At 41.1% G+C, this 25953-nt stretch overlaps 1 long non-coding RNA gene and 2 pseudogenes across 1 annotated transcript; 1 reads left to right on the top strand and 2 right to left on the bottom strand.

Annotated features, from left to right (window-relative positions):
• Nucleotides 1-7: 7 nt before the first annotated feature.
• LOC114910543 (myosin heavy chain, fast skeletal muscle-like) lies at nucleotides 8-6685 on the bottom strand (annotated as a pseudogene).
• On the top strand, nucleotides 1574-15611 carry LOC114910548 (uncharacterized). The gene is made up of 4 exons (XR_003797697.1): nucleotides 1574-1654; nucleotides 1799-1952; nucleotides 13476-13585; nucleotides 15598-15611. It is a non-coding gene; the product is annotated as an uncharacterized LOC114910548 (long non-coding RNA).
• LOC108926389 (myosin heavy chain, fast skeletal muscle-like) lies at nucleotides 14565-25953 on the bottom strand (annotated as a pseudogene).

Here is a 25953-nt window from a genome sequence, read left to right as displayed (position 1 = left end):
ATGTTTTGATATTTTAAACGTTTTTAACCTTTAAAAATTTCCTTACTTCTTGATCTTCTCCTCTGACTGCTGTTTGTCATTCTCCAGATCCATTATGGATTCCTGGGCCAGTTTCAGGTCTCCCTCGAGCTTCCTCTTGGCTCTCTCAAGGTCCATGCGTAGCTTCTTCTCTTGTTCCAGAGAACCCTCCAGCTGTTACAAAAACAGGAGCTGAATGCTTCTATACCTTCTCACTGCATATGTATAATTAATAACAGTTTTTGTATATGTTTGGTACTTACATCATCCACTTGTTGCTCAAGTTTGGTCTTGGCTTTGGTCAGAGTATTGACTTTGTCTTCTTCTGCTTGAAGATCATCTAGGGTCTGCTGGTGTGCCTCTTGGAGGGCTTTCTTCTCCTTGGTTAACTTGGCTATGGCCTCATCCTGGGCAGCCATCTCCTCTGTCAAGTTTTTAACCTTAAATGAGGTATTTCAAGTCTTGTTAGATTAAGTATGAATTGGAAAATGAAGTATAAATGAATCATTGCTTAAATGTTAACCTTGTTTTCTGTAGCATGTTTCTCCTTCTCCACTTTAGCCAAGGTCAGCTCTAAGTCATCAATGTCCTTCTTCAGCTCAGAACATTTCCTCTAGTTTCCTCTTCTTGGCTGTCAGCTCAGCATTGATTTCCTCCTCGTCCTCCAGCCTTTCAGTGGTCTCTTTGAGTTTTGCTTCAAGCTGGATCTTACTTTTTATGAGGCCTTCACATCTTTCCTCCGCATCTGAGAGATTTTCCACTTCCTGAATAGAATATTAAGTTGAAAGACTTTTTATTCTGAATGTGCAGCAATAAGTGCTTTTAAGTCTATTTGCATGATTAACCTGATGAAAAAATCAACACAGATTCTGTGGGCAACACTGCTGACTGCATCCGAATGCTTTCATACCGCTTGCACTTGAAGCTGCAGGTCATTCTTCTCTTGCAGCAGAGAAACCATTTTCTCCTCAAGCTCCTTCTTCTTAGCCAGAGCTTTAGCTAGTTCCTCCTTGGTCTTTTCAAACTCCTCCTTCATGTTGGCCATTTCCTTCTCAGTCTCTGCACTCTTCAGAAGAGGCTTGATCTTGAAGTACAGCTTCATCCATGGCCAGTGTTTCACATTCATGAATGAGCGGATGTTGTACTGGATAGAATAAATGGACTCTCTGTTTAAAAATGAAAGTAAAAATACATTTACATTATTTAGGAGTCTGGCATGATTAGTGTAATTTTTGGAAAAGGTGGAATGTCTCTTTTTTGAAATTTATTTTGTTACTATTTGTTTTAAGGGGGTAGCTGATAGTGTGGTTTTTAGAAATGCTGCCTTTGGCTCTAAAAGTTGCTAGTTACTGCTTTCAGTCCCTAGAACATGTGAACACAGGTTGACTACAAATTGAAATTTAAGGAAATCACACACAGAGTCTGAACTGCTTGTCCCATACGGTGTCACAGGGAACCGGAGCCTAACCCGGCAACACAGGGCATAGGGCCGGAGGGGGAAGGGACACACCCAGCACAGGATGCCAGTCTGTCGCAAGGCACCCCAAGCGGGACTCGAATCCCAGACCCACCGGAGAGCAGCACCCAGTCCATCCCACTGCACCACTGCACCACCACGCACCCCATTAGGAAATCAGTAAGTGAAAAAATTTAAATGAATAAACTGGAAAATGTATGTTTTGACTAGGTGTGACTCATCTGCTTATAACAGAATAATTGGATTCTCGTTTATGCTGATTTTCCACTTTTCTTATTGTTTTTTTTTTTTTTTTATGTGCAGGTCATACCTTCTCTCCATCATCTTCACAAACTCCCTCCTCATGACGTAACCTCGGCACAATGCCTGAGTCATGGTGACCAAAGTTGCCAACTTTTCATCTCTCATCTCCTCCAGCTGGCCCAGCAGACCAGCTTTGAAGAACACCTACCAGCAGGTAAGGTACATGTCACTCAAAGTCAATCATTACACTAAATACTGTATGTAAGACACGAGTCAGACAGTCAGTGTATACTTGGGTAAGGAAGTCTCATCACTGGCTCACCTTGGTGTGTCCAAACTTGTACTGAGTGTGGTCCACATCAATTGACCCCAAGAGTTTCTCTGAAGCCTTCTTGTTGTCAATGAACTGTCCCTCAGGGATGACACTGGCATTCAGTACTTTGTATCTGTGTTAAAGTGGATATCAATATAGATCACTGGTGTTAAAATGCTAAGTCACATTCAGGTTACTGTACAAACATTTTTAGTGGATTTTTATTCAGCACCAACTGTTCTGTATGTTATGCATCGGAAAGTTTCCTCTTCCAACAGTAGATTTTTTTTCCTTTAAACATTACCTTTGCTTGAAGTCACCATAGAGGATTCTGCTGGGGAATCCCTTTCTGCAGATCCTGATACCCTCCAGCACACCGTTACACCTGAGCTGGTGGATGACCAGGAAGTTCTCCATAAGGCCTATAAAATATTGTTAGCAATTTACATGTAAAATAAGTGGAACATTGTAATATAAATCATTTTATATATAGTCAGTTACAACTACCAGTGCTGCACATACCTGGTGTCTTTGACTCATTAGGAATTAAACAGCGGACAAAGTGAGGGTGAGTGCTTCTCAGGTTGGTCATCAGCTTGCCCAAATTCTCCTGTAGGATGGGAAGATTTTTTGTATTGAATTAAATACTTTCAACATATACATTTACGGGTAAAACAATGAAAATGTGACGTATTTAAAATATGAGCATGATTAAATTGTGTTTACCCTGAAGAGGCAGACACAGTCTGGAATGAACCACCCTTCTTCTTGCCACCCTTCTTGCCGCCACCTGCCTCTGCACCAGTAAAGTAAAGCGGTGTATTGTATTCAACTGGTCTTATGTGGAAAGATTTTTTTATACGACATCATTACATGACATTTTATGAACAACAGTTCCATTTAGAATTTCATCAGGTGCATTTTTAATGAATGATACCAGTCATCTTCAATCAAAATATAAGCATTTACCTTCTGATCCAGCATGAGAAGCATACAGGAAGGCCAGCAGTTTGACTGAGGACTTCTGGTAGAGCTGCACTACAGAGTCGTTCAGGGGGTCCTTGTTCTTGTCCAGCCGACGATGTTGTAGTCCACTGTGCCGGCATAGTGCACCAGGGAGAAGTGGGCCTCTGGTTTGCCTTTGACAGGTTTGGGTTTCTGGAAGCAATTAGTTTTGCCAAGATGTTGGTCGTACAGCTTGTTCTTGAAGGTTGTGTCTGAAGCCTTAGGGAACATGCACTCCTCTTCAAGGATGGAGAAGATGCCCATTGGCTGTCGAACAGAGAAACATAGAAACGTTTACTTAAAGCTTTACGAGGAGTGACAACATGGGATTTCTTCCATAGCTGTTGAAGGCCATGTCACGTACCTTCTCAATAAGCTCAATGCAGGCAGCCAAGTCCATACCAAAGTCAATGAACTCCCACTCAATCCCCTCTTTCTTGTACTCCTCTTGTTCCAGAACAAACATGTGGTGGTTGAAGAACTGTTGCAGTTTCTCGTTGGTGAAGTTGATGCACAGCTGTTCCAAGCTGTTGAACTGATAATGTCAAAGAAAAAGACTTTCTGATTACAGCAGACTTTACCATGACAGAGAAAATCAGTGATGATATTTTAGTGAGTGCTTTTATATATTATGAATTACAGTTTTACACATTTGTACGGCGGGGTATTTTACTAAAGGTACTGAGATCAAGCACCTTTCTTAAGGTCACTCTCTCAGGGTCTCTACTGACATTTGACCTGGGGGGAATTCTTGACCACAGTAAAATGCACTCACGTCAAAGATCTCAAATCCAGCAATGTCCAGGACGCCAATGAAGAACTGTCTCGGCTGCTTTGTGTCCAACATCTCATTGATGCGCACCACCATCCACAAGAACATTTTCTCATAGACAGATTTGCAGAGAGCCATGACAGCGTTGTTGACCTGATTGTGCAAAATGGAACAGAAGGTTTTTCCATAGTCTTTCAAGTCTGAATATTTGTTGTTTGTTTTACATTATATTGAACATATCAGTGTGTGCACAGCTACATAGATCATGGTGAATATACAGGATATTCTCTACCTGAGGTACAGTCTGCCCCTTGGTGACAAACTCATTTCCGACCTTCACTCTGGGGTAGCAGAGAGCTTTCAGCATGTCAGCTGAGTTCAGGCCCAGAAGGTAGGCGATTTTATCTGCCACTGAATTACAAAGAACATGTGTTTGCTTTTGCTCTTAAATTCTAGGTGGATTTCTGTTTGGTCTGGGTTATTTTGTTATTTACCCTCAGTGCCATCAGGCTCAGCCTGCTCCTCTCGCTGCTTCTGCTTGAACTTCATGTTCCCATGATGCATCACTGCACCAGTCAGTTTGTAAATGCCTATCTTCTCGTCAGCACTGAAGCCCAAGATGTCAATGGCAGTCTAGGTGATTCAAAACACATCACTTTACAAGCTGTGCATTGATAAAAGACAGTATAGAAAGCCCTTCAGTTGTAGATCTACTTACATCTGTGGCAATGAACTCTTCCACATCATTGATACTTTTCACAGTGATCTCGCCTTGGCTGATCATGGGGTAGTCGTAGGGGTTGGTGGTGATGAGAAGTGCCTCTGTAGAGATTTTCAAAAGGAACATTGAAACATTAAAGGGTCTACGTTGGAGACACATAAGAAGTGATTTCCATTTCACATGGAAGACCTACCGAGCAGCTCTGGTTTGTGGCCAGTCATAAGCTGATAGAAGATGTGGTAGCTTCTCTCAGCTGACAGCTGGAAAGTTACTCTTGACTTTTCCAGCAGATCTGTTGGTAGGAATCAGATTTTGTTTTACATTTATTTTGCTGGTATCTCTGGATAAATGACTGGCAAAGAAAATATGGGATAAAAAGACTCACAAGTTTCAATATCAGCGGAAGCCAGTTTTCCTGTGGTTCCGAAATGGATTCTGATGAATTTACCCTAGACGTTAATTGAAAGTAGAGGGTGTTATAGAGTAATACTGTTTTATATTGTAAAGTACTCTGTATATTGACGCAGCAGGTAGTTTTAATGTTTCTCAACTTACGAAGCGAGAGGAGTTGTCATTCCTCACAGTCTTGGCGTTACCATATGCCTCCAGCAGCGGGTTCGCCGCAATGATTTGATCTTCCAGAGAACCCTGAGAGAAGATATTGCAGTATTCATAATTTTGTCATAGCACATAAGTCTGTGTTATAGATGTAGTTTAACTGTCTCTGACCTGCATTTTTCCAGCCACAGGCTCCACTTTCTTTTGTCCAGAAACTGCGATTGTCGCAAAGTACTGGATGACACGTTTGGTGTTGACAGTCTTTCCTGCACCAGATTCTCCACTGAGGATGGATAGAATATATAGAAATTAATGTCGTGTGCAATACATATATTGCCTTGGTTTAATACTAGCTCAACAGTCACACATTAAGATATTTGTCTAAAGCAACAGTATCGATAATGCATGAATGGAGTTCCTTCACGCCAGTGTAAACTGGGCAGTCATGTGCTGACTGACAGAAATGAACTGATATTTTAGTTATTTGTTGTTTATCCCCAATATTTTAATTTTGTTCTTCAAATATTAAATCAGTTATTGATACATATACTTACGTAATCAGGACTGACTGGTTTTCACGATCTGTAAGAAAAAGTAGGGCATGTTTCCTTCAAATGTTTCATAAACAGATAAGGAATAGTTGAATATTGTACACTACTCTTAATGTACGTGAAATGTGGTAATGCACTTTATTTTATATTCTTCTTACCTGTGAGCATGAACTGATAGGCATTATCAGAGATGGAGAAGATATGTGGAGGAGCCTCAACTCTCTTCTTGCCTCTGTAGGCATTTACAACAACAGGATCGTACACTGGGAGCCACTTGTAGGGGTTCACAGTGACGCAGAACAGCCCAGAGTAGGTCTGGAAAAGAACAAATGGACAGTTATTCTCTTCGGTATTACTCTTTAATATATGCATTGATTGTTTTGAATTTATCAAAGAACTCACGTAGATCATCCATGCTGCATAACGCTCTTTGAGGTTGTACAGCACAGCAGGTTCATTGAGGTGGGTCATCATGGCCATGTCCTCAATTTTGTCAAACTTTGGAGGGTTCCTGGGGTGGATGTCATCCTCCTTAACAGTTAGTGTCTGTGAAAAGGCAACATTGTGAAATATCACAAAGAGGTTATCACTTCCTTCAATAGTTAAAATACTTCCTTTCTTTATCTTGGAGGTCTGATTTATTAGAAGATGGATTCTCTTGTTGAACTATTTCTTTTGCGAGCATTAAATTGCATAATGCTTCTCATGCAGAGGAAATTACAAGGGAATGAGTTTTACCCTTGGTTCCAAACACTTTACCATGCTACATAGAAGTCCTCTGAGTTGCGTGTTTTACGGTTTTACTTACTTGCCCGTCATCAGCCTTAACGGTTGCTTTGCCACCCTCTTTGCTCACGAGTGTACCTTTGACGTACATCTCTTTGGGTTCAACCACAAAATAGGCTGTTTTGGCGTCAAAGGGCTTGTTCTGGGCTTCAATCCTCTCTCTCTCTGGCTTCCGGAGGAAAACGGCCGCCGGGCCAAAACACTCCATCTCCGCGTCCGTGCTCATGGTGGCTCTTCAGCAACTATAGAGAAGATGCGTTCTGAATATCTCAATATAAAATATGTTGCATTTAGACACACTGAAAAGTAACATTATTGCTTCTGCTTCTCTTTTAAGAAAAGGATCAATAGAAGTCAAAGTATGAATATCATTTTTTGACTTAGCTAATTGGTGGAGGATATACAGGCTTCCTTCACACAACAAGCAAAACTGGTTCCTGAAAGTTTGCTCGTCGAGTGAATACTCTCAAAAATAACTGTTCAGTACTATTTATTTAAATGGGAAAATAATGTTTGCCTGATCCATAGAAGGTTAACCAATTTTTTTTTTTACCCAACATGCAAAGTTCAATATTTACTGACACAGACTATGTGCAATTTAGAGTCTCCAGTTTGCCTAAAACACATGTGTTAGGAGTATGGCAGAAAACACACAAGTATGGGAAAAATATATAAACTCTATTCTAACTCTGAGCCAGTTTTAAACCCATTTTTGAACCCGTACCTCAAGTACTTTGAGGAACCAGTTCTGTCTTCTCTACCAGTATGCTGCCAAAAACATTCAAAATGCACAGGACAAGATGTTACACCCTATGCAAATATTACAACTGTACAGAAGGACACAGTCCAACCAACTTCACCATGAAGCCGGAGAGAAAAACATCCAGCATTGCCATCGTACACCTCCACGACTCGAGACCAAGCGGCTTAATCTCCTCTCCAACCACATCAACCACAGGGTGCTGACATAATTATTTAATTCAGGTTGTGGACACCTCCTCTCAGGTGGGCACCTCCCTTGGCCCGTGTTTTGTTGAATTAGGCCCACGACACCTTAGGAAAGCTCAACAGTGCAGTCTGATGTTCCAGACGCAACCTTCTCCACACACATTAGATGCCTTTCACCCACAACAAATGCCGCAACTCCACAAACCTAACCATCCCTACCAAACAATGCCACACCATACTTAATTGTTATGTCATTTTCAAAATATCAATGCAGTTTAGACATTTAATTGTGTAATTCTGAATATAATGGGCACTGATTGTTTGTAACCAGCAGTCAGCAACTTTCAGTCATACAGGCATGAAAAGTCATTATTTACCTGCGTGGATGCCAAGAGAGAAGGATTGTAGTTGCTGGAACTTGATGCTGTAGAATAAACTTATGGTTAATCGTAGTGATTTATTTGAGAAGGTTGCATAGCGCTTTGGCATTGCTCGATGTTAAAAAAAATTTTGGAGTAAACCTTTTACAAAATTATCTTTTTAATTTTGAGAAGCGGCAGGGTAAGTTACTGCTTTGTTCATTACTATCATTAAGATGTCATGATGTATTACATTTATAATGATACTACTGAAGATGTATTACACCTGAAGCCACCTCTTGCCCTGGAAGTACAAAGCCCATGTCACACTACTGTTCACTCACCTGTTGAGTAGGTGCCAGTGAGTCCTCAGAGGGTTGTGGAGCTACAGGTTTTATAGACGTCTTTCTGATAGCTCAGCAAAAGCAGCCTGCTCTATTTGGGCATGCTTTTAGGCCCTTTAACAAGACAACCCATGCATATGTCTGTAACACTTGTGCTTATTTTACCCTGGCATAAACGACGGCATATATAGTAAATATTTACACATATGTAAATTACACATATGCAATAGAATTTTAAAATGATTCTAGAAATACCCTTTACCGGCTGAACAGCGCTACATATTTTGTCTTGATTTTAAAGCCTTACACCTCTATTTTTACTCATTCAAAGCTTAATGTTGAGATTAATCAGGCTGAGTTCTGGATTTTGACAGGATGTTTCCATAATTAGCAAATAATGTGGAATACTGGACTCAATAGTTATAGAATTTTTAGCAACCAGCAATATATTGTACATTATAAATATCTCTCATCTTCAGAGTCTTCAGAAATTTTGAAACGGTAAATGTGTGAGTGATTGAATTAAGGTGCTACAGTTTTATGGAGCACCAGTCTTTTTAATAGACTTTTAATAGAGTTCATATTGCAGAATCTGCATGTGAGCTGTGGAGAAGCATGCAGATGCCACTGGTGTACTGTTGCAGTGCTTGTGCTAGTCTTGCATTTTTAAAAATAAGTAAATTGAAAGTAGCAGCTGTCAATTTATTCACTGGTGACAGACAGTTTCAGGACAACAAATTTTAAAGTTACCTTTGTATCTTCAGTGATTGTGATTTGCATTATTTATTTATTTATTTATTGTTCATATCAGTATTATCTCATTCTATATTTTATTTGCCATTTTACCTCACCTTACTGCACTCTTGTACTCATTATTCCTGAATGAAAGTGTTGCAGAGCTCGTAATGAATCATGAATCTTTTTCAATGCTTTTAGTGGCTTCATCCTCTACTGTAGAAATGTCACTCACACCTTTGAAAGATCCATCTTCCAAAATGAATCGTTCCTGTGGTGCATTTAGTTGACACCATTCTTAGTTATTTATATGTCTTTTGCGGTCTCCTTGGGATCTGCAAATTATCCTCTTTAAATTCACTGGCATCGTTGACCATAAGACACGTTAAACATTTTGTCGACAATATTCAAATAATTCATGCTAAACACTAAGGTGTGAGAGACAAGGGGCATCTTGACGAGATGATGGTCCTGCGTGAGTGCAGTTGAAACGAATCGCTCCTTTTTAGCGGATGGTGACTGGGAGTAGCAGAGCAGCCCAATCAGCTGTGGAGGAGTTCTCACATACCACTGGTGTAAGGTTGCAGATGTTTTAGCATAAGCCTCTGATTATTTCATTGGCTGGAAAATAATGGACAGCTGATATTTTGTGTGCATGCTATAAGGATCAGTCAACATACAGACATAAATTGACTCCATGTGAGATTGATACCTGGGAGGGGGGTGCAGGGAGCTAGAGTCCCACCCCTTTATGTCATATCACTCAAGGTGAGTCCAGTAGCATGTGCCCTTGACATGACAGAAGTTGCTGGCCAGAGGTGAGTGTTACTGGTCTCCACTAAGTTTGTCATTTTATCAGAGAAAAACGTGAAACTTGATTTTATTACTTGATTTATTGCTTGCTGTAGTGACTAAACAATTGTATTTGTTGTAATGTTGACTATCATAATATTGCCATCAGGTGAAATACCACTTATTTAGTACAGCATTTTTACATAATAGCAGAGACGGTTGTATCTTACCCAGATTCATCCTTGCTTGTGTGGAAATCATAACTGTAAAAATCAAGCCTAGGTAAGAATATATCCATTTCTTGACATGACGGTTTGTCTGCCTTCATTTGGTGGTGCTTTTGATGAAGCTGTGGTGAGAAAGAGCAAGAAGAGCATGTGTGTGATATTGTTTTATTGTCCGTTCCCTTGTACTTTATGAAGGATCCTCATCCAGTACACCTGCTTCTAGCCTGTTGCTGGAGCTTGGGTTGTTTACATTTAATTATGAAAAACTATATTTATCTAAGATTATGTGCTACTGAGGGAGACATGGTGGTCCAGCAGGTGGTGTTGCCTCACAGGGCTTGTGCTGCTTGGGCATAGGTTCAAATCCATCTCAGTTTGTGTGGAGTTTGCTGGTTCTCCCTGTGTCTGCTCTAGGTGCTCTGGTTTTCTCTCACAGTTCGTACCCATGCCTCACGGGTAAATTGGTGACTCTGCATTGTCTCTAAAGTATAACTCTCTGTTTGTTTGTGTGTGTGTGTGTGTGTGTGGGGCTACCCTGTGTGTGTGTGTGTGGACTGGTGTCCCATGTAGCGTGAACCCCTCCTAGCCTAGTGCCCACTGGTTGCAGCAGCGGCTTCAGTCTGCGACAGGGACAAATGGTTCATGAAAGTCAGGGAGTGTATGTTACTGCATGTGTTTGTAGATTTTTTCGTGTCTTTTTTGCTACTGAGCTTGATCTGCAAAACAAGCTGTGTATGGGGATGAGAAAGCTCTACCTGTTTTGAAGCTCTTTGTTCCCCAGGTGTGGCAGCGTCACTGGCCTTACCTGATGATGTGTGTTTTGCTCCATTCAGCACTTCCTTTAACACACTTCACTTGTCTCTTACGTATAATGGATTTATGCTACAAAACTGCAAATGTGCTTTTGTGTGACAAAGCTCACATGTAGTTGCTCAGGTATTAGTGGCACTGGAGGTTTAGGAAGTCCAACTAACTTGTGAGCTAAATTTGCCAAATGACTTTTCAAATATTCCTACATGAATATGGCAACTACATCACCAGGGATCAGATTATACCTTTTAAATCTAAGATACTCAGCAACTCAGCTGTTTTTCCACTTGAAAGATGATATGATAGTGACGAAAGTGGACTGGACTGTAAAAACTGGCTTACATCATTGCATATGTGACACATGACACATTCCAAAAAGTCTCATTATTTTCTAGTGGAGGTGTCATATGTAATCCTAGCTTAAACATACAAATTTAGCTATTTGACGATATATAATTTCTGTTTGTTGTGAACTTCCTACATTCAAATAAGTGCAATCTAAACCATTTCCGCTAAAAGATTTAAGGATTACATGAATTTCACTGGGGGGTGCGGTGGCGCCAGTGGCGCAGTGGGTTTGGACCGGGTCCTGCTCTCTGGTGGTCTGGGGTTCGAGTCCTGCTTGGGGTGCCTTGCGACGGACCGGCGTCCCGTCCTGGGTGTGTCCCCTCCCCCTCCGGCCTACGCCCTGGTTGCCGGGTTAGCTCCGGTTCCCACGACCCCGTATGGGACAAGCGGTTCGGAAATGTGTGTGTGAATTTCACCAAAACCTATTTATGCAAATAAAACCATTAGAAAAGGTCTTGCTTGTAGCAAAAATGTTTTTCTATCTTTATGATTAGATAAAATGAATATGATGTTAAATCATATTGTAGCTACAGTGAAAGCTATTTGTCAGACTTGGAATGAACACTGGTAAAGTGTTAGTCATGTGATATACATGAAGTGGGGTACGGTAGTGTGACGGGCTGGGCCGGGGTCCTGCTCTCCGACGGGTCCTGGGGTTCGAGTCCTACTTGAGGTGCCTCGCGATGGGACTGGTGTCCCACCCGGGGTGTGTCCCCTCCCCGTCCAGCCTTACGCCCTATGCTGCTCGGTTTGGCTCCGGCTCCCTGCGACCCTTCTTTGGACAAGTGGTTTCAGACAATGTGTGTGTGTGTGTATATAAATGGAGTTCTGTCTGAAGCGAATTGGAGCTGTGGGCTGTCACTGAGCAACAGGAGAAAACACTACTCAGTACATTGATCTTCACTGTTTTGTGGAATATATGGGCAGAAAATGACATGTTTAAGGAACCAAAGAGGTGAAAAAATGTCTCAGTACTTTCAAGAGAAAAGAGCGTGTTTAAGTGCCAGAGGGCTGAAGTCGTATAAATGGGATAACATGGAGTTAATTAAAAATTGCCAGTTCCCCAAAATCTTGTTCACTGAAATATTGGTCAACTAGCTGTGAAAGGAACTTGATACATAACGGGTTTGAACTTACTGCTAAATCCATAATATTAATTATTATTCTTTGCTAAGCTTATTTCCTTTATCCAAACAGGGTTGTAATAAATCACCGATTTCTACTGCTGGGCATTTCATGGGAACAATTTGAAACAAATTCCTTTTGTAAAAGCTCTACAGCTGTAAAAGGCATCCAGGCTTGAACCAACAACCTTCAGGTTACAAGGCTATTCCCATTACTGCAGTGCAGTACTCTACCAATATGCTTCTACAGGACCAGTAATATAATAGAATATTTCTGCAGTTGTTTTTTGTTTCCCCTGCCTTTAAAAAGTTTACTCTGCCTTAGACCTATTTAAAACTTGATGGATTACACTGCACATTATACCATTTTTCTGTTGACCATTTTAGTGCAAATTCCTGGTTATATTAATTATTGGAATATGATAGCAATTACACACACACACACACACACACACACACACACATTTTCTGAACCGCTTGTCCCATACGGGGTTGCGGGGAACCGGAGCCTTCCCAGTAACACAGGGTGTAAGGCCAGAGGGGGAGGGGACACACCCAGGACGGGACGCCAGTCCGTCGCAAGGCACCCCAAGCAGGACTCGAACCCCGGACCCACCGGAGAGCAGGACTGTGGTCCAACCCACTGCGCCACCACACCCCCTACATGATAGCAATTATTCTTTTTGAAATTCTTTACATCAAGTACCTCTACCTCCACCCGAGACAGAGGTGGCATGTGCCATGTCAGTGGACCTGACCAGTACACACACACACACACACACACACACACACACACACACACACACACACATTTTCAGAACCGCTTGGCCCATACAGGGTCACGGGGAACCGGAGCCTACCCGGCAACACAGGGCGTAAGGCCAGAGGGGGAGGGGACACACCCAGGACGGGACGCCAGTCCGTCGCAAGGCACCCCAAGCGGGACTTGAACCCCAGACCCACCGACAGCAGGACTGAGGTCCAACCCCTGCGCCACCGCACCCCCACCCGACCAGTAATACAGGCAAAATATAGAGGTAATACATACATTTTTTAAAATACATTTCTTGAGCTTCTCTACAGTGACAACTCACTTTGAAAATTTTTCTGTGCTGGCACAGTATCAAATTATAAAATTACAGCTTATACACTGGCTGCCTACCATTTTCCTTGTGAAATATAATATGTTGGGTAAAAATGGATAGGGCACTTAAATTCTGAAGGGTTTATGGATATGATAAAGTGGCTTCACACATTCAGTTTAAGTGTCATTCTTGAAATCTTACCCCTAATAGCTTTTTCATATTAGGGCCAAATACAAAAATAACTTCTTCATCAAATCAGCCCTGAGAAGACCGCCGTTTGTGGAACAAGTTCAAGATTCCCGTTGTAAGAGTGGCTCTTAAGCAGCTCTTCCAGATGGAATGACATGAGGAAACATGCAATACTCAGAGGTAAGCACTCACCTCCCATGTTTTTCAGAAAACTCATGAGATCTGAAGAGTCTTGTGAAGAGTAGTTTTTCATCCTTTTATGTCTTTTTATATACACAGTGCAGTTTCATCTTATGAGGGTTTGACTTGCATTGCCCCTTGAATGGGTGACTCCCACTCACTTAGAATTTAACTTGCTAATAAAAGTACTAGTAGTATGTTCAGAAGTAAGACATGGTTAGACTTGAAGAAGTATAGCTAGTTAGAATCTCTTGAATTTTCAGATTTACATTTACATTTATTTATTTAGCAGACGCTTTCCTCCAAAGCAACTTCCAATGAACTCTATGTAGTGTTATCAGCCAACACACCTTATTAACCATTACATTTTTTTCTCAACATGATTCATCATTCAGATATTACACATGAAATCAGTGCAGTATCTCAGATTCAGGTTTAGTGATTGTATGACACGTTATTTCTGGTGATATTCGTAACATGTACATTATGACTTGCAGTCCGAATTAAGCAACTGAACAGAAACTGAATTAAGCAACAAAACAATAACAGCACTAATGAAACAAACTTGAATTTAACCGCCTTAATACTGGAACTGCAGACTAAGAAGGATAACAATGAATGGTTCAGAATGTATGTGTGTTTTTTAATATTTTGGAGATAATTTTACATACACAGTGTGCAAAATTGAAGACTCTTGGTGGAATTTAATTTTTAACACTTCATTGTGCTCTTTCCTATATTTCAACTTTGTAACATATTTCATTTGTTTGATCTTGGTTGCATTTAATTTTCTTTCAAAATTGCTTAAAACATTATAATTGCTAATGTAGATTTATAGCTATGTGAATTAAATTTTTTTCGACATTAAAACAACAATAATGCAAGAAAAATAAAACAAGAATAAGTGCCTTTATTGACTGAACAATTACAAGCAAGAAGCATTTCACAAGGATATCATATTGTATGATCACTTGATATCACTTCTCGTCAGGGTTTTTCTTTCATTCTGCTTCCTCCTTGGCCTTTAAAAATGAAGCATCACACATTTAGAACAATGAAAATATGTACATTAACTCAGCAGTGAAATTGCATTTCAAATATATCTCTTGCTAATAATCTATATTTGCTTGAAAAATGTGTTCCTATAACTTGAACACATGAACACAATTTAAATATATTTAAGTGTTGCAAAATTAAAACTTGCAAAAATACAAGAATACTTATAAATATAGTTGTAGAGAATTAGCAACAGCTGAACTATGAAATTACCTTGCCGGCATCACGGCTCTTGGCTCTCAGCTTGTTGACCTGAGACTCGGCGATGTCGGCACGTTCCTGAGCTTCCTCCAGCTCGTGCTGTACTTTCCTGTACCTGGACAGGTGGGGTGTTGGCCTGCTCCTCCTGTGAAGGAGTCAAACAGCTCGTCAGTGGACACGTTCAACTGTGATTCCTCAAATGAAACAAGTTTACTTTCGGTTTATTTCAATGTCTAAGACCTCAGTTATACATTGTTTGTCAGAAACACAACATCTTACACAGGAAATCAGACTTACAGCTTCCTCGGCCTGCCTCTTGTAGGCCTTTACTTTCAGCTGCAGCTTGTCAACAAGATCCTGCAGTCTGGTTATGTTCTTCTTGTCCTCCTCAGTCTGCAGGCAGTAAAGATGGTTGAATTGAGGTTACGGTGCTTAGCCGTTCTTCACCGTACCGTGTTTTAATAAGCAGCGGTAAAATCTTACCTGGTAGGTGAGCTCCTTGACCCTCCTTTCGTATTTACGGACTCCTTTGATGGCATCGGCTCCACGTCTCTGTTCACCTTCAACCTCACTTTCCAGCTCTCTCACCTTGTAAATGAAAAGGAAAATATTTCATATTTTTCGTCACATTATATTAGTAAACCAGAAAAGTACTGAGAACTTATCTTCCTTTCCTTACAGTTCAAACATTCCGTCAAAGAGCATATTGTTAGTATCTATTATTTACCATCAAACTATCTTACCCTTCCTTCCAGTTTCTGGAGCTGTTCTTTCCGCCCTTCATGGCCAAACTCTCAGCCTCATCCAGACGATGCTGAAGGTCCTTGACTGTGACCTCCAGGTTCTTCTTCATCCTCTCCAGGTGAGCGCTGGTGTCCTGTTCCTTCTTCAGCTCCTCTGCCATCATTGCTGCCTGAAATTTTAATTACAGTCACAGTAGTTTAGCTTGATTGTATATTAAATTTTTGATTCTCGCACTTGATTATATGTCATGAGAATAATACTCTTCACTTCAATATGCTTTTATGCTCAAGTATTTTAGCGTGGGGGGGTGTGGTGGCACAACGGGTTTGGCCGGTGCCCACTGTGTGGCAGGTCTGGGGTTCAAGCCCTGCTTGGGGTGCCTTGCAACAGGCTGGCATCACGTCCAGGGTGTTTCCCCTCCCCCTTCAGCCTTGCGGCCTGTGTTTCTGGGATAGGCTCCCAGTCATCGGGACAAGTGGTTGTTTACATTGGTTGGTTGTGATTTAGTGTTATGAAGAGGTGAAATGAAAAGAAGGAATACTCACATCAGTGATAGCTTTTTGGCCTTTTCCTCAGCATTCCTTGCTTCTTGGATGGTGTCTTCCACCTCTCCTTGGACTTGGACAAGGTCAGATTCCAGCTTCTTCTTGGTGTTGATGAGGCTTGTGTTCTGAGGTAATAAATATATGTTGAGCGTTGTAAAGATATTTTGCTGAACATCACAATGTCAACTTGAAAGTCACCCTTACCTGGGAGTGCAGCAGACCAACACGCTCACTGGCATCAACCAGCTCCTGCTCGGCCACTTTGCGGCCTCTCTCCGTCTGCTCCAGAGCAGCCCTCAGCTCCTCAATCTCGGCCTGCATCAGGGTGTTCCGTCGTTCCACCATAGCAACCTGCTCCTTCATGTCCTCCTGTCCTCTGATGGCTTCATCAAGGTGCAGCTGGGCATCCTTGGGGAATGAAAAGACATTTTAAGGAATGACTTCTTATAAAACATACTGTGTTTTCATTGGACCTCACAGAGGTACAATTACAGACATACCTTGAGCTGTCCCTGGACGTTCCTCAGCTGTTTCTGGGCCTCAGCGGCCTGGCGGTTGGCGTGACTGAGCTGGATCTCCATCTCATTGAGATCTCCCTCCATCTTCTTCTTGACTCTCAGAGCATCGTTCCTGCTTCTGACTTCAGCGTCGAGACTGCTCTGCATGGAGTCAATGATTCTCTGACTGTTCCTCTTGATCTGCTCTATCTCCTCATCCTTCTCAGCGAGCTTCCTGTCAATTTCTCCCTTGACCTGGTTGAGCTCCAGTTGGACTCTCAGGATCTTGGCTTCCTCATGCTCCAGTGTACCCTGAATAAATAAATTTAAAAAATAATTACCAAAAACAAGATAAGAAAAAAAAAAGAGAACTCAAAAAGGAAAAATTATTGATTTCATGGAAAAGAATACAAGAAAACATACTTTGAGTCTTTGTAAGATAAAATACCCCAGTATTAAATTTCTTATATTTGTATGCTTACCTCAGCTTCTTCAAGGGCAGTTTGTATTTCAGTCTTCTCAGTCTCCACTGTCTTTTTAGCCTTCTCCAGCTCATGAATGGTCTTTCCAGTTTCACCAATCTGTTCAGTCAGGTCTGAGATCTCCTCTGCAGGGAAAACAAGAATATTGAAACTTGCTCAAGAGGTCAATTTGGGGCAATAAATGGATTAATTCCAATTGTTCAGTAAAAGAACTGTATTGATTTTAAACATCAGTCAGTCGCACATACAATAAATTGACACTCTTCATTAATATGTAGTAATAAAATGTAAGTACGCTGCAAGTTTTTGTTCTCTCTCTTCATGGTCTCCAGATGGTCCAAGGCTTCTTCGTAGGAGTTCTTCATCTTGAAGAGCTCAGTGCTGAGAGAACGAGCCTCTTTCTGAGCTCCTTCCAGCTCTGCCTGGCCTTCCTCATACTTCTGTTTCCATTCAGCCAGAACCTATAGAAACATTAGCAGTAGAAGGAATGAGAAATATAGAGTGCTTGAAATAACTGTAAAAGCAAAGACAAATGGGGCTACTGTCGGAATTCAAAAATGACAAAGTAGTCCTAGAATAGGATTTAATTTACCTTGTCAAAGTTTCTCTGCTTCTTGTCCAGGTTAGCAGCCAAGGCATTTGCTCTTTCCACGTCAATCATGAGATCCTCCACTTCACCCTGCAGCCTCTGCTTGGTCTTCTCCAGAGAGGCACACTTGGAGTTCACAGCTTCAATAGATTCCTCTGCATCTTGCAGACGCTGGGCAAGCTTTTTCCTTGAGAGAAAGTGATGTGTTCATGTTATTTGTGTCACTCTCACCGATTGTAAAGTGTAGCTATAAAACTAGTGCATTTACTTGGCCTCCTCAAGCTCCTCGGTGCGCTGGATGGCATCGGTTTCATATTTGGTTCTCCACTGAGCCACTTCGCTGTTGGCCTTGGACATTCCACGTTGCAGTTCAGCCTTGGCCTCCTGCTCTTCCTCATACTGCTCACGGAGCAGGTCACAGTCATGGCGGGCTGACTGCAGAGCGTGGGCCAGGGCATTCTTGGCCTAAAAGTCATTAAGGGTGAATAAATATGAGTGAGTAGCTTTTCTTTCATCGTCTTTTCATATTGTTTTTCAAAGCATCCAGCATGTCCGTGGAAGAGAACATTCAACAATATTCCGTTCCGTCACCTTTACTTCCTCTTCAATGTGCCTCTTGAGCTCTTCGATCTGCTGAGTGTAGGCCTGTTTGCCTCTCGTCAGCTGAGAAACTAGAGCTTCCTTCTCTTCCAGTTGGCGACTGAATTCACCTAAACAGATTAAAGAGTGTTACATTCTTTTTATTTTAACGGTGCTTTTTGTTTATGAAGTGCTTTTCAGTTCTACTTACCATTCTCTGTCTGAAGTCTGGCTTTTTGTGCACTAATGTCATTCAGCTGACGAACATTTTCGTCATTCTTGCTCTTGAGTTCACTCATCTGATCTTCAAGGGTCCGGCACATTTTCTCCAAATTAGCCTGTTAAAATGTGTAAAATACTTAATATAGAAGTCTTGCATGTAATCAACTTATGGAAATTGCAATGACACATGTACTCCACATACCTTTGATTTGGCAACAGCCTCCATGTTGCTGGATAGATCGTCGATTTCCATTTTGTATTCACTCTTCTCCTTCTCCAGCTTCTGCTTGACACGCTGAAGGTTGTCGATTTGTTCTCCCAGCTCTGCCACGCTATCGGCCTGCTTCTTGCGAAGAGCGGCAGCAGTGGCTTCGTGCTGTAGGGTGGCCTCCTCAAGATCACGGCGAAGCTTCTGGAACTCAACTTCTCGTTTCTTGTTCATCTCAATCTGAGCAGCAGTTGCCCCACCAGCCTCTTCAAGTCTCTCACTGATCTCTTCAAGTTCCCTGGAGAGATCAGCCCTCTGTTTCTCCACCTTGGCCCTAGCAGCACGTTCAGCTTCAATTTCCTCCTCCAGCTCTTCGATACGAGCCTGGAAGTGCACGATTTTGACAGGTTAGCATGCAAAATTTTTTATTGTCACAAATTGTATTTCAGGACATGAAGAATATACCTGGAGTTCTTTAATCTTCTTCTGTAGTTGAGCACCAAGTGATTGTTCATCCTCAATTTTGCTGAGAAGCTGGCTTGTCTCAAAGTCCTTCCTATAGATATAAATCAGGCGGATTTACGAGGGTTTTTGTTCAGGAATGTTTTGATATTTTAAACGTTTTTAACCTTTAAAAATTTCCTTACTTCTTGATCTTCTCCTCTGACTGCTGTTTGTCATTCTCCAGATCCATTATGGATTCCTGGGCCAGTTTCAGGTCTCCCTCGAGCTTCCTCTTGGCTCTCTCAAGGTCCATGCGTAGCTTCTTCTCTTGTTCCAGAGAACCCTCCAGCTGTTACAAAAACAGGAGCTGAATGCTTCTATACCTTCTCACTGCATATGTATAATTAATAACAGTTTTTTGTATATGTTTGGTACTTACATCATCCACTTGTTGCTCAAGTTTGGTCTTGGCTTTGGTCAGAGTATTGACTTTGTCTTCTTCTGCTTGAAGATCATCTAGGGTCTGCTGGTGTGCCTCTTGGAGGGCTTTCTTCTCCTTGGTTAACTTGGCTATGGCCTCATCCTGGGCAGCCATCTCCTCTGTCAAGTTTTTAACCTTAAATGAGGTATTTCAAGTCTTGTTAGATTAAGTATGAATTGGAAAATGAAGTATAAATGAATCATTGCTTAAATGTTAACCTTGTTTTCTGTAGCATGTTTCTCCTTCTCCACTTTAGCCAAGGTCAGCTCTAAGTCATCAATGTCCTTCTTCAGCTCAGAACATTCATCCTCTAGTTTCCTCTTCTTGGCTGTCAGCTCAGCATTGATTTCCTCCTCGTCCTCCAGCCTTTCAGTGGTCTCTTTGAGTTTTGCTTCAAGCTGGATCTTACTTTTTATGAGGCCTTCACATCTTTCCTCCGCATCTGAGAGATTTTCCACTTCCTGAATAGAATATTAAGTTGAAAGACTTTTTATTCTGAATGTGCAGCAATAAGTGCTTTTAAGTCTATTTGCATGATTAACCTGATGAAAAAATCAACACAGATTCTGTGGGCAACACTGCTGACTGCATCCGAATGCTTTCATACCGCTTGCACTTGAAGCTGCAGGTCATTCTTCTCTTGCAGCAGAGAAACCATTTTCTCCTCAAGCTCCTTCTTCTTAGCCAGAGCTTTAGTTAGTTCCTCCTTGGTCTTTTCAAACTCCTCCTTCATGTTGGCCATTTCCTTCTCAGCTTCTGCACTCTTCAGAAGAGGCTTGATCTTGAAGTACAGCTTCATCCATGGCCAGTGTTTCACATTCATGAATGAGCGAATGTTGTACTGGATAGAATAAATTGACTCCCTGTATTTAAAGTAAAGTTACAAAATGTTTACATTTTCTACTGTATATACCTTTCATGGCTTAATTTGGGAAAAAATAATATTGAGGTTTTTCCAATTCAGCAAAGTTTTGCAAGTGACACTATACTAGGGAGGCAAATGGATTAAAGTTCACTTTTTTGGCTGTGAATGGATGCTAAACTTCAGAAATTAAATTTTTCTAATTTTCTGTGCGCGGGTATTACCTCCTCTCCATCATCTTCACAAACTCCCTCCTCATGACGTAACCTCGGCACAAGGCCTGAGTCATGGTGACCAAAGAGGCTAATTTTTCATCACGCATTTCCTCCAGTGTACCCAGCAGACCAGCTTTGAAGAACACCTACCAGCAGGTAAGGTACATGTCACTCAAAGTCAATCATTACACTAAATACTGTATGTAAGACACGAGTCAGACAGTCAGTGTATACTTGGGTAAGGAAGTCTCATCACTGGCTCACCTTGGTGTGTCCAAACTTGTACTGAGTGTGGTCCACATCAATTGACCCCAAGAGTTTCTCTGAAGCCTTCTTGTTGTCAATGAACTGTCCCTCAGGGATGACACTGGCATTCAGTACTTTGTATCTGTGTTAAAGTGGATATCAATAATAGATCACTGGTGTTAAAATGCTAAGTCACATTCAGGTTACTGTACAAACATTTTTAGTGGATTTTTATTCAGCACCAACTGTTCTGTATGTTATGCATCGGAAAGTTTCCTCTTCCAACAGTAGATTTTTTTTCCTTTAAACATTACCTTTGCTTGAAGTCACCATAGAGGATTCTGCTGGGGAATCCCTTTCTGCAGATCCTGATACCCTCCAGCACACCGTTACACCTGAGCTGGTGGATGACCAGGAAGTTCTCCATAAGGCCTATAAAATATTGTTAGCAATTTACATGTAAAATAAGTGGAACATTGTAATATAAATCATTTTATTATATAGTCAGTTACAACTACCAGTGCTGCACATACCTGGTGTCTTTGACTCATTAGGAATTAAACAGCGGACAAAGTGAGGGTGAGTGCTTCTCAGGTTGGTCATCAGCTTGCCCAAATTCTCCTGTAGGATGGGAAGATTTTTTGTATTGAATTAAATACTTTCAACATATACATTTACGGGTAAAACAATGAAAATGTGACGTATTTAAAATATGAGCATGATTAAATTGTGTTTACCCTGAAGAGAGCAGACACAGTCTGGAATGAACCACCCTTCTTCTTGCCACCCTTCTTGCCGCCACCTGCCTCTGCACCAGTAAAGTAAAGCGGTGTATTGTATTCAACTGGTCTTATGTGGAAAGATTTTTTTATACGACATCATTACATGACATTTTATGAACAACAGTTCCATTTAGAATTTCATCAGGTGCATTTTTAATGAATGATACCAGTCATCTTCAATCAAAATATAAGCATTTACCTTCTGATCCAGCATGAGAAGCATACAGGAAGGCCAGCAGTTTGACTGAGGACTTCTGGTAGAGCTGCACTACAGAGTCGTTCAGGGGGTCCTTGTTCTTGTCCAGCCAGCCGACGATGTTGTAGTCCACTGTGCCGGCATAGTGCACCAGGGAGAAGTGGGCCTCTGGTTTGCCTTTGACAGGTTTGGGTTTCTGGAAGCAATTAGTTTTGCCAAGATGTTGGTCGTACAGCTTGTTCTTGAAGGTTGTGTCTGAAGCCTTAGGGAACATGCACTCCTCTTCAAGGATGGAGAAGATGCCCATTGGCTGTCGAACAGAGAAACATAGAAACGTTTACTTAAAGCTTTACGAGGAGTGACAACATGGGATTTCTTCCATAGCTGTTGAAGGCCATGTCACGTACCTTCTCAATAAGCTCAATGCAGGCAGCCAAGTCCATACCAAAGTCAATGAACTCCCACTCAATCCCCTCTTTCTTGTACTCCTCTTGTTCCAGAACAAACATGTGGTGGTTGAAGAACTGTTGCAGTTTCTCGTTGGTGAAGTTGATGCACAGCTGTTCCAAGCTGTTGAACTGATAATGTCAAAGAAAAAGACTTTCTGATTACAGCAGACTTTACCATGACAGAGAAAATCAGTGATGATATTTTTAGTGAGTGCTTTTATATATTATGAATTACAGTTTTACACATTTGTACGGCGGGGTATTTTACTAAAGGTACTGAGATCAAGCACCTTTCTTAAGGTCACTCTCTCAGGGTCTCTACTGACATTTGACCTGGGGGGAATTCTTGACCACAGTAAAATGCACTCACGTCAAAGATCTCAAATCCAGCAATGTCCAGGACGCCAATGAAGAACTGTCTCGGCTGCTTTGTGTCCAACATCTCATTGATGCGCACCACCATCCACAAGAACATTTTCTCATAGACAGATTTGCAGAGAGCCATGACAGCGTTGTTGACCTGATTGTGCAAAATGGAACAGAAGGTTTTTCCATAGTCTTTCAAGTCTGAATATTTGTTGTTTGTTTTACATTATATTGAACATATCAGTGTGTGCACAGCTACATAGATCATGGTGAATATACAGGATATTCTCTACCTGAGGTACAGTCTGCCCCTTGGTGACAAACTCATTTCCGACCTTCACTCTGGGGTAGCAGAGAGCTTTCAGCATGTCAGCTGAGTTCAGGCCCAGAAGGTAGGCGATTTTATCTGCCACTGAATTACAAAGAACATGTGTTTGCTTTTGCTCTTAAATTCTAGGTGGATTTCTGTTTGGTCTGGGTTATTTTGTTATTTACCCTCAGTGCCATCAGGCTCAGCCTGCTCCTCTCGCTGCTTCTGCTTGAACTTCATGTTCCCATGATGCATCACTGCACCAGTCAGTTTGTAAATGCCTATCTTCTCGTCAGCACTGAAGCCCAAGATGTCAATGGCAGTCTAGGTGATTCAAAACACATCACTTTACAAGCTGTGCATTGATAAAAGACAGTATAGAAAGCCCTTCAGTTGTAGATCTACTTACATCTGTGGCAATGAACTCTTCCACATCATTGATACTTTTCACAGTGATCTCGCCTTGGCTGATCATGGGGTAGTCGTAGGGGTTGGTGGTGATGAGAAGTGCCTCTGTAGAGATTTTCAAAAGGAACATTGAAACATTAAAGGGTCTACGTTGGAGACACATAAGAAGTGATTTCCATTTCACATGGAAGACCTACCGAGCAGCTCTGGTTTGTGGCCAGTCATAAGCTGATAGAAGATGTGGTAGCTTCTCTCAGCTGACAGCTGGAAAGTTACTCTTGACTTTTCCAGCAGATCTGTTGGTAGGAATCAGATTTTGTTTTACATTTATTTTGCTGGTATCTCTGGATAAATGACTGGCAAAGAAAATATGGGATAAAAAGACTCACAAGTTTCAATATCAGCGGAAGCCAGTTTTCCTGTGGTTCCGAAATGGATTCTGATGAATTTACCCTAGATGTTAATTGAAAGTAGAGGGTGTTATAGAGTAATACTGTTTTATATTGTAAAGTACTCTGTATATTGACGCAGCAGGTAGTTTTAATGTTTCTCAACTTACGAAGCGAGAGGAGTTGTCATTCCTCACGGTCTTGGCGTTACCATATGCCTCCAGCAGCGGGTTCGCCGCAATGATTTGATCTTCCAGAGAACCCTGAGAGAAGATATTGCAGTATTCATAATTTTGTCATAGCACATAAGTCTGTGTTATAGATGTAGTTTAACTGTCTCTGACCTGCATTTTGCCAGCCACAGGCTCCGCTTTCTTTTGTCCAGAAACTGCAACTGTCGCAAAGTACTGGATGACACGTTTGGTGTTGACAGTCTTTCCTGCACCAGATTCTCCACTGAGGAGAAATAGACGGAATATACAGAAATTATCGTGTGAAAGAAAAGTGTGTACAATACATAAATTGCCTTCTTTTATCCCTAGCTCAAGAGTCACACGTTAAGATGTTTTACTTATTTATAATGTGCTGTTTTTCAACAAACTTTTCAGTGGCTGAAATACTTACGTAATCAGGACTGACTGGTTTTCACGATCTGCAGGAGAGATGATACATTATTTTTTAAGAAATTTAATTGCAGATCTTATTTTGAAAAGCAGTTGATAAAAAAATTTTCAGGATTTTCAAGGTGCACTTTAGTATTACAATAGTTTTTTCATTTTTTTTCACCTGTGAGCATGAACTGATACGCGTTGTCAGAGATGGAGAAGATGTGGGGAGGGGCCTCAATTCTTTTCTTTCCTCTATAGCCAGCTACAACAATAGGATCGTATACTGGGAGCCACTTGTAGGGGTTCACAGTGACGCAGAACAGCCCAGAGTAGGTCTGGAAATGAAGAAATGGACATTTGTACTCTTTATTCATTTTCTTCATTTAATTTCTATTTCATTTGTTTGTATCCATGTGTTTCGTGAAAATATTCCATTGCAAAACTCACGTAGATCATCCATGCTGCATAACGCTCTTTGAGGTTAAACAGCACAGAAGGTTCATTGAGGTGGGTCATCATGGCCATGTCCTCCATTTTGTCAAACTTTGGAGGGTTCCTGGGGTGGATGTCATCCTCCTTCACCGTTAGTGTCTGTGAAAAGTCAACATGGGGAATTATCATTAATCATTTTAATTGTTCGGTTTTTTTTGGGAACTCCAGGTAAGAATTAATCCAGCACCACTTAGACTTTTATCTCTAAATAAATAAGCTATAGATACATGAGATATGCATATGACAAAAAATATTTTTATTTCAGATACAGATACAGATGGATCATGAACAAGGGGAAATAAATTTTTAATTTAAATTGAGTTATTTTATTATAATTATTAGTTATAACTTGTAGATGAACATGCACAATTATACCTGCACGATCATATATGCATTATATATGCTTAAATGCACATAAAACAAACCTTATTTTTAAGTTTGAAGTTAATTAAAAGAACAAACGCTACCAATGAAGTTACAGTATTTCAAAGACACAAAGTGGTGACGTTTCATATGATCTTCTTTAATGTTCTAATGAATGTGTTTATTATCAAGGATGGTTTTAATAAGTTTTTTCTAAGTAGCAAATTTTACACCCGAGATTTTCATACTGCTTAGCAATTGTTTAAATTTGCCGTTTAAAAAAGCCAGCCCTGTTCCAATACACTCCATATTTGATATTTTGAGACACCTTGGACACTTTGTTGTATATAACAACCTTCTGAGTTGAGTGTTTTATGGTTTTACTTACTTGCCCGTCATCAGTCTTAACGGTTGCTTTGCCGCCCTCTTTGCTCACAAGTGTACCTTTGACGTACATCTCCTTGGGCTCAGCCACAAAATAGGCTGTTTTGGCATCAAAGGGCTTGTTCTGGGCCTCAATCCTCTCTCTCTCTGGCTTCCGGAGGAAAACGGCCGCCGGGCCATAACACTCCATCTCTGCGTCCGTGCTCATGGTGGCGCTTCACTGAAGACTGTTTTAAATTTGGCAAAATTT

The sequence above is a fragment of the Scleropages formosus genome, chromosome 5 (assembly GCF_900964775.1).
Source record: "Scleropages formosus chromosome 5, fSclFor1.1, whole genome shotgun sequence".
In the NCBI taxonomy this organism is placed as follows: Eukaryota; Metazoa; Chordata; class Actinopteri; order Osteoglossiformes; family Osteoglossidae; genus Scleropages; species Scleropages formosus.
The sequence above is the reverse complement of the archived record's forward strand: the minus strand, read 5'-3'. Positions and strand labels throughout refer to the sequence as shown.